Raw genomic sequence first — 9,992 nt, 5'->3', positions numbered from 1 at the left:
ATATATATATATACATATATATATATATATATATGTATATGATGTATATATATACATATATACATCATATACATATATATATATATATATATATATGTATATACACACATATACATATATACATACACACACACACATATATACATATATGTATATACACACATATATACATGTATACATATATATACATATATGTATATATATGCATGTATATATATGTATATATGTGTGTGTGTGTATGTGTGTACACATACCCATATCAAATATATACCTTTTCATTATTCATATGTCAGTTGAAGGTCATTTAGATTGTTCCCATTTTCTAGCTATTGTTAATAGAGCTGCAATGAACACAGTGCAGCAAACATGTGTGGTGTATGATGGAGAGTCCTTTAGGCACAGGCCAAGAAATGGCTAAGCTCATATATTGTAGAATTGTTCGTAACATTTGGAGAATTCTTCATATTGATTTCCAGATAGCTATACCATTTTGCAATCCCAGCAGTGAAGAAGAGGTTTCCTTCTGCCCCTGCATCTCTTCCAGCACTGGTGAATGGTTGCCTTGTTGATTTTTATCATTCAGAGTGGGGTAAAATGAAATCTCAAAGTTGTTTTGATTTGCATCTTTCTAATTGCTAAAATCATGGAAAAAATTTTTTGAGTATTTCTTAGCCATTTTTAATTTCATTTTTAGAGAACTCTCTGTTCAGACCCACAGCACACTGTTGGGCCTTTTTTTTCTTTAACTTTGGTTTATGATTTCTTTATGTATTTTACATATTAATCATCTGTCAGGTGTACAGTTGGCATATATTCCACACCCCCTCTGTGAGCTTCCTCTTTACCCACTTGATTGTTTCCTTAGCTGTGCAAAAGCATTTTTGTTTTATAAGGTCCACTTGTCAATCATTGGCCTTAGTTCCTGGACTAATGGAAACCTTTTCAGAAAGTCATCTCCTTAGCCTATGTCTTGTAAAGTGTTGTTTACATATTCTTCTGAAATTTTCAGTGTTCAAGCTTTCACACTGAGATCTTTGGTCCACTTGGAGTTGGTGTTTATATAAACTCATAGATATGTTTGTCTAATTTAGCTCTCATACATGTGGGTTTTCCCAACACCATTAGTTGAAGAATATATTTTTTTCTTCAGTGGACACTTTTGGCATCTATGTCAAGGATCACATGACTGCAGTTTTGTTTTCTCATGTTTTGGATTTTTTATCTTGTGAAAATCAACATGATGTTTTCACAGAAAGTGAATACTAGCATTTTTTTATACAGCAGTCACAGTGAACATTATGTGGTAATAAGGGTGCAAGCAGCCAAGACAAGTCACTTTTCTGCATGAATTTAAGAGGCTGTCCAAAATAAAATTTGCCCCTATGAAACTTCTCTCTCAATCTCTCTCTCTCTCTCTCTCTCTCTCTCTCTCTCTCTCTCTCTCTCGCTCATCTTTATCTTTAATTTTCAGTCTCTATGATCCTCTCTCCTCCTTCCTTCCCTCTCTCATCTCTACTCTGTCTTTCCATCTATATCTCTTTGATTCTTTCTATCTCTCCTTTTTACTTTCCCTCCCACATTCAACCATGACTTTTGATATCAGTCTTCACATAAATTCTAGAAACATTGTATCCAGTTCTGGCCAGTTCCTATCTGTGATAAGAGGCTCCCATGTTGACTAGGTCAGAATGCTGGGAAGGAAGAATAAGGCTATATTCACTCAGAGGCTCCTGTGTGTCCCCTGTTTCTGTTACAGAACTTCAATCTACTTTGTGACAACTGCGCAATCTCTTATTGTCAGTGAACTAATTCAGGTTTAAGAGATCACAGAAGGTGAAGAGTATAGTTTTATTTAAATATTTATTTTATAGGTTATGCATTCATTCAGGTTGGCACACTGAGACTGTAACTAGGTTAAGAGGCTTCCACTATGGTCAAATAAATAAACTATTTTGCATGTGATTTCTTTTTTTTAATAGAAATGTGCTGTTTTATTACAAAGAGTCTCACAAAATGAAAATATCTCAATAAGGAAGCTAGACTAACAACCTCCACCTACAGAATTGGGGGAGGACAGGGAGGGCAATGTAAGCTTTTGTGCTTGCCAAGGATGGATGGGAAGGTATAAACAGAATCAATCTGAAAATGGCTGACATTACCCAAGACTGAAAGGGGGTCCCAGAAGGCCCAGTGACCCCTTCTAGAAAGCTTAGTATGGGTGTCTTAACAGAGCTCCTAAGCAGGCACTTGACAGTTCAGGATTTTATCTTCTGGTTGTTTTCTTTCCACTCAGACCCTACATGGTTCAAAGCTAAGTCCAAGGGCAGGATGGACAAGGGAGCTCTGGGGAGAGTCCTCCCAGCCCTACTGCCCTGTTCTCTGATCCTTGTTTCTATTTATACCCTGGGGACAGTAGATTTAATATATTTTATATAAAATCACAGAGGAATAGAAAGTATAAAATCTGAAAAACTGAAGGAAAGTGAAACACTTGGGGAGAAGATGGAACTGCAGACCTTGCTCAGGGCAACTTGACCTCTTCCTTTGACCCCTCTGGCTTCTGGATTCTCCTCCTTGGGGTTTCTCTTCTTCTGTGACTTCTTTTTGCTCTTCAGGATCTTTCTCTTTCTCATTCTCTGTTTTGACTCTTTTTGGCTTTTTTGAAGTTAGAAGAGTTCTTGTGGCCACCTTCTCCCCCCTCATCTGAATTAGAGAATTCTTCCTCACAGGCAATATGTTTGTCAGAGGAGCAGATGGCGATTCATTTGTCAGGGTCTTCCTCTCCTCATCACTGATCTCTTCTGGGATGGCATCCTCAGGTGTGGCCTGAATTTGTACCCAGGGGCATTGGGCAGCATTCTCAAGTTCTCAAGTTGGTATTCTGGTTAGTCATATTGGAAGGGCTGATGTAAAGCTTGAAATCTGGTCCAAAGTATTCAAAGTAGTCATTGTATGGTAGCTCATTCGGGATCTCTGTGTCCAAGGCCACAGCTGTTTTGTAAGTCTAGCACTGAGTGACATTAAGGATGGTGTAGCCACCTCTTTCCACCATACAAGTTGAAACTCTTCATGAACTCCACATACTTGACGTGCCCTCTAATGGTCAGATTAAAGCGATCTAACTGATCCTCAGACAGGGAATCTGAGCCACACTGTAAGACCACTCCACTAGGCTGGAACATCTTCATTGTTTTGAACATGACTGGCTTAAAGATAGCTTCATTCGAGTCATCATCAATGCTGTCTTGCAGTAGGTAGTTAACAGCAATAGTGCCAGCCCCAATATCCCGTAGGTCCCCAGTTCCTGGGAAGTACTCTCTGTATTTATGAAAGGACACAGTCATGACCTGGTCTGTAGTATAGAAGGCCTCTTCCACGCCATCGCCATGGTGAATATCAATGTCAATACACAGCACCCTCTGGTGACACTTTAGCAGTTCCAGGATGGCCAAGATGCTATCATTGACATAACAAAAAGCCAGATGCTTCAGACTTCATTGCATGGTGCAGGCCCCCATCCCAGTTCACAGGGATGTCTGTCTTCTGCTTATAAAGTTTCACAGCACTTGTGACAGAGCCACCCATGGACAACTGACAGAACTGAAACAAGCCATCAAATACCAGACAAATCCTCACCAATCTTGAATCTCTGCATCTGGTTGCTGTATTCAGACCTGTTAGCTGGGTGAATAGAATGTAAGAATTTAATGTCGTCATCACTGTGGTGTTTGGTTATCTTGTCAGCATCGGCTTCGTGAAGACCGATAGATTTCCATTTTTCAGTAGAGATCATAGGTGAGCAGCAAATTGTGAGTCATGCTTATTCGGTGAGCATTGTCATTGGGTGCCCTTGTCCATAACAGTAGTTTCCAATGTTCCCGACATAGTAGCAACAGACTTTCCTCTTGGTCCCTGAGTCTGTGCCATCTTGCTCGTCATCGGTCCTCCCGTTAGTCTTGTGATATTTTTTTTTTGTATCTAATAGTCTTCTTTCCTCAACATAGTTAAGCCTTCTTCTTTCCACATCAAACCCAATCATTTCCAAATCCTTTGTTTCTCTAGACAGCTTCTAGTTTGTTGATGACATTTTTGAAAGATAGCACTAAGACATGACTCTGACTCCTGTGTGTACTCCATCTGGCCAAACCAAACCCAATAAGACTTATGACTTCACTTGGTTACATAACAGAGGAACACAAATGTAATTTAAAATAAGATTTGTATTCTTAGCACCAAATGCCATGTCTAGCATAAAATGAGTATTGAGTGCTTGAAAGAGCTGAGTTATAGAGTTGAGAGATGATAATACTTAGTGGAATGCCAAAACTACATATCTGAAGGACTACCATGCAGAATTTAGATGAGAATTGCTTCTCCTGTTAGGCCTGACTGTTTACTATATATGTGTGTGTTGCATTTTAATTTGATCCTGTTTTATGCCTAAACATCACAGACAATGAAATTGTATAAAATGAAGATTGATTGTTTTTGAATCATTTTGTTATTTGAATATTTGAATAAAAAATAGTACAAAATGAACACACGTTTCATTAATTGTTTAACTTTATTTGGCTTTCTCTCTGCTCTCAGGTTATGTGTAGCTAGTGCCTCTCTGGAGAGAGAATATTAAATGCTGTGTTCCTGCCCATCATGCCTGGAGCTTGAAACCTGCCAGGCAGGAGGATTTACAACATGGAAATCATTACATGCTATGGATAGCATCTTGGCATATTTTTTTCTTTTATTGCATTAATTTATGGAAGTGTTAAAATTTATAATGCAGAGTAAAGCATTCAGTACTGATAGCCACTAGCTGTGATTAGCACCAGGAAAGGAGTAAATATTCTTCTGCAATGTAAAATGTTCTGTCTTGAGACACTAAGGACTCACAGAGAAAGACCGTAGATGAAATGCCCAACAATAGGGAAAGGGAACTTTTAGAGTCCACCTTCAGTAGAAATCATCAAGTGGAGGGAGAGGGTTGCCATCCCACAGTCAAAAATTCTGACTCAGAATTGTCTCTGTTTAAAAGAATTGCAGGGACAAAAATAGAGAAGAGACTGAGAGACCAAAGTCCCAGTGACCTGCCCAAATTGGGATCCATCTTAAGGGGAGATGGTCTTGGAGTGTCTCCAAGGCCTAACACTATTACTGATGCTATGTTGTGCTTACAGACAGGGGCCTAGCATGGCTATCCTCTGAGAGGTTTAACAAGCAGCTGATAGAGCCAGATGCAGATATTTACACTCAATCAATAGACAGAAGCCAGGGACCCCTGTGGTTGAAATAGTGAAAGGCTGGGAGAAGATAAAGAGAAGGGCAATCTCATAGAAAGACCAGCAGTCCCAACTAACCTAGACCCCCGAGATCTCTCAGACACTGAGCCACCAACCAGGCAGCATACACTAGCTGATATGAGGCTCCCCAACATATATACAGCAGAGGACTGCCTGGTGTGGCCTCAGAGAAGAAGCACCTAACCCTCAAGAGAACTGAGGTCCCCAGTGTTTAGTGGGGTCGGGGGTAGGGACATCCTCTTGGAAATCAGGGAGAAGTAATGGGATGAGGAACTATTGGAGGGTGGACCAGGAGGTAGAAGACTGTAAGAAAATATAATAATAATAATAATAATAATAATAATAATAATAAAGTACTGTTCAACTATGAAACTGTTCACCTTTGTCCATACATGAAAATGTTTTAATATGTTGTTGTTTCTCACAGGTCTCTGCCACTATTCTAAAGGCAAATGCTGACTGAAAATATAATAAATATGTGATTTTAAATTAAAAGCTCACTAGAAATCACTAAGAATTTTCAGTGAGCATTAGGTGACCACAGGGAACTCGGTATGACAGGAATATATCTTTTGCTATTCGCTAACTTGTGCTGTATCTCTTTTGCAGTGATAGGAGCAAGCTTATATGCTTAAATGTGGATATAAAGGCAAGATAGAGACAAAAGGAGGAGGATCAACAAAATCCATTTATAGATGAACCTGTTATCTTGTCCACTAATTAAAACTGGTTGGCAAATAACAAAGAAAAATATAAGTATGTGTGTTAATTTTTCAACATACATGGAAAACTGTTTGCAGAGTTGGTTGTTTAACATGTGCTAGTCCTCATTTGATTGTAAAGGTTTAGTTAGGACCTGTAGATCAGACTCACATAGCCAAACCACGAAGCCCTTGTCTAGTAGCTAAACGTAGCTGGTGTTGAAACATTTTTGAGGTCAGGGCATGAGATTTCTAAGACTGTGTTGATCACAAAGCCACTTTTCAGGAGCGAAGGGGACGCAAATGGTGTTGGCCATGACTCCTTCCTTGTCAGAAAGTTTCATATTCCTTAAGGAGCAAGATATGTTGGAAATGGAGAGAGTGGGTTGGTCAGGTATCAGTGTGATCAGTTCATGAGATTGAGGAGTGCCGAGCCTATCAACATCTTAGGCTGCACCGGGTAACTAAATATGTGGAAGACTCTCAAGAGCAGGCAAAATGTCAGAGAAACACCTGCTTCTATTGTTAGGAGTTCTACAAAAACTCTAAGCTAACAGCCATATCATATATGTCGAGGACCTGGTGCAGACCCATGCAGACCCCATGATTGTCACTTCAGTCTCTGTGAGCTCATGTGGGCCCTGCTTAGTTATTTATGGACTATATTCTCCTGGTGTCCTTCACCCTCTCTCACTTGTTCAGTCTTTCTTCCCCCCTTAGGAAGAGGATTTTTTGGGGAGGTGTGTTTTGAGACAGGGTTTCTTTGTATAGCCCTGGCTGTCCTGGAACTCACTCTGTAACCAGGCTGGCCTTGAACTCAGAAATCCATCTGCCTCTGTTTCCCAAGTGTTGGGATTAAAGGCATGTGCCACCACTGCCTGTCAGGAAGAAGATATTTTTAAAGAAAAAAAATACACTTATTATGAATTTTCTTGACTAGTCAATTGAATGACATTGCAAATGGGAACCAAATATGGAAAAATGAAGAACCATCTTTGGCTCAGCCTTTAATCCTGTGTATCCCAGATAAATTTCATATATTCAACCATAAAAGACTCATCTCTCCATTCTGTCTCCCCCAACCACTGGAATCATCCTCTTGGACATGAGGACTCGATTGAAACTCCTTCTTCCATTGTTCATGCTCTCTGAGCAAAAATCTGATTCTTGTTCCCCGTTTCATTCATTGATTTCTCTAGAGAAACTTGATACCATTATTTTCCCTTATTATAATCCTAACACTAGCCCCTGTGGTTCAGAAAGGGACAAGGAGATAATAACTAGAAGGTGATTTTCTTCATTTCTTTTAAATAATTGTCTATAAAGTTTTGTTAGTCCCACTGACCATATGGTAGAGATATATTGCTAATACTCAGATTAATTAGAGCCTCCCTTTGGTTCATGAGGACTTGAACATATTCTTGGCATAATAGCACTCACTGACATGAGGCATATCTTTATAATTTTCATAACTTCTTTTTTATAGTCTCTTGTGATATTTCTTATATTAATACTAGCCCTTAACATCTCACATAGTGATGTATGTTAGCCAATTATTATCTAAAAGTATCCAGAATAGGTTAAACTTTAAAAAGTGTTATCTAAGGTAAAAAAAAAAAAATAGGATTCCAAACTGCTAAAATGACTTTACACACATAACCAAGAACACACTCTCTCTCTTACTCTCTTTCTCTCTCTTTATTCAGTAGTGAAATAAACATACCTTGATCTAATTCATCACCTCAAAATAATTGTATATTTGATTCTGCAGTGATTATAAATGTTGAATACGAGATCATTTTGAATGTTATTCAGAAAGCACGCACCTATAGAGATTTATAAATTATGGTTGTTTGAAAGTCAGCTGGAGACACGGACTCCATGTAGTCTCACTTAGCTTGAAAACTGCTGCTGACTAAGATGGGCTTGAATTTGTGGTAGTCCTCCTGAGTGCTGGAGTTTCAGGTCCATTCTAACATGCCCAGAATTGACACCACTTTTAAAATTAGCTTATTATTTTCTGAGAATTTCATGTATGAGCACTGTCTTTATAACCTTTTTCCCTTTGTCTTCTACATCCAACTTTTCCTCTGCCCCACCCCATTCCTTCTCACACTTATGGCCTTCCTTTTACATTTAATTATTTCTCTCTCTCTCTCTCTCTCTCTCTCTCTCTCTCTCACACACACACACACACACACACACACACACACACACACACACACACAAATACAAACACACACACAAATACAAACACACACACAAATACAAACACACATTCATCTTCATTCTGTGTTTATAGCTAACCTCTTGGAATAGGATAAGAATATGTCCCTGGAGAAAACTGATTCTAGCTTCTAGCCATTAGGTGCCCATAGCTTTTCCTCTAGGGATGGAACTTTATGATATCCCTCATCCACACTGACAAGCCAATTGCTGTTCTTATTTTCAGGGTTTGTTTGGCAACTGCATTGGTGTCATTTCATGGGTGTAGCTTCCCTGTCATATATAGCAAACTATCTCACATAAGATGACTGTTTTCCAGCTCTTGAAGTATTTCTGTCACTTCTTCTGAGAAGTTACTTGAGCCTTAGGTGCATAGATTGTATTGTAGATATATCTACTGGGGCTAGACATTTAACTGTCAGTGTTTCTCGGCATTTTGATGCCATACTTTCTGTCTGAATAATAAAGAACCTTCCTTCCTTGGGGACAGAGGAGAGCTATGCTTACTTATGTATGAATATAAGGCCAAGTATTTAGAATTCAGTAACTAAAACCTTATTTAAACATATTTTGAAAAACCACAGAAGAAAATAGCCAAGTAAGATAGAAACAGCCCCAGCTAGTTTATTCATTCTTTGTGCATTTTAAAGACCTAACTCAAGGTTACTACATTTCAACAAGTAGACCAAGATTTTGTACCAGCCCAACTGTCAGTGTAAATTCTCTTTGAGACACCTTGTATTTTCCATGTAGAAGCAACTAAACTGAGTGGGAGACTGAACAAAAGAGCTCTTGCTGAAAATGTTAACTTTGGCAGTGAAGGAGACAAGAGGAAGAAGGGCCAGGCTTGAGGGAGATGTATTTTAGGAAATACATGGAAGAAATGGTGAGAGGAGGGTGGAAATGGCCCCAAAGTTTCAAGGTCATGGAATAACTTACTTTTCACTCCAATTATCTCTTTTTTTATTCATCATTGACATGAGGTATGTCCAAATATCTATATTATCTTTTGTCGTCTTTTGGTTAGTCATTCCACCAACCATTCCTGTTAACAATACAGTAGTCTTCATGGGTGGAAAGGCACCTTGAGTCAGCATACCCAATCCTGGGTTCATGTTCTTCTGACATTGTATATTGCAATACAACCTTGCATGGAGGTCCTGACTACTGTCTTTGGGTTTTTCCTTCCTCTTCTTTTTCCGTTTCTGCCTCTTTCAAGTTTGGAGAGCTTCTGGTTTTTTCTCTGTTCTTTAAGTTTCCTTTATAGGATGCATAGAAAATCATCTCCTGTGAGTTCTTTTGCAACAGAAATGGAGAGATGCTGGCTTCTTATTATGTTGATATCAAAGTGCCATTCTCATTTGGCAGTGGAAAGCTAAAGCAGGCCAGTAGTCAGTCATTCATGTAAATAAACACAGTCATGTAAATAAACACTGCTTCTGGGGATCAAAGGGAGACTTCAATTCCCTGCTGCCACAGAATGCACATTTTGTGTTGAAGGGACAGATTAAAGAACAGGTAAATAAGGCAGAGAAATCATTCTTAAGGATAGTGGAAGATAGCAAGAGAATATTTTCAGATTCAGTGTCTAGGAATGAGGGAATAGATCTATGGATGTGCTCTCAGTAGGTCATGAGGCATGACTCTGAAGAGAAGGCATTTATGGTCTGTATGGGAGATGTGACATCAACTAGAACCTTTCAGAGAGAGAGAGAGAGAGAGAGAGAGAGAGAGAGAGAGAGAGAGAGAGAGAGAGAGAAACAATTTG

The 9,992-nt window shown here is 38.9% G+C and overlaps 1 pseudogene; it reads right to left on the bottom strand.

Moving 5' to 3' along the window:
- Positions 1 to 2,438: 2,438 nt before the first annotated feature.
- On the bottom strand, positions 2,439 to 4,039 carry LOC117719244 (histone deacetylase 1 pseudogene; annotated as a pseudogene).
- Positions 4,040 to 9,992: the final 5,953 nt, after the last annotated feature.

This window comes from Arvicanthis niloticus, chromosome 13 (genome assembly GCF_011762505.2).
Source record: "Arvicanthis niloticus isolate mArvNil1 chromosome 13, mArvNil1.pat.X, whole genome shotgun sequence".
Taxonomy (NCBI): Eukaryota; Metazoa; Chordata; class Mammalia; order Rodentia; family Muridae; genus Arvicanthis; species Arvicanthis niloticus.
Note: the sequence above shows the minus strand (reverse complement) of the source record. Positions and strands in the feature narration are given on the sequence as shown.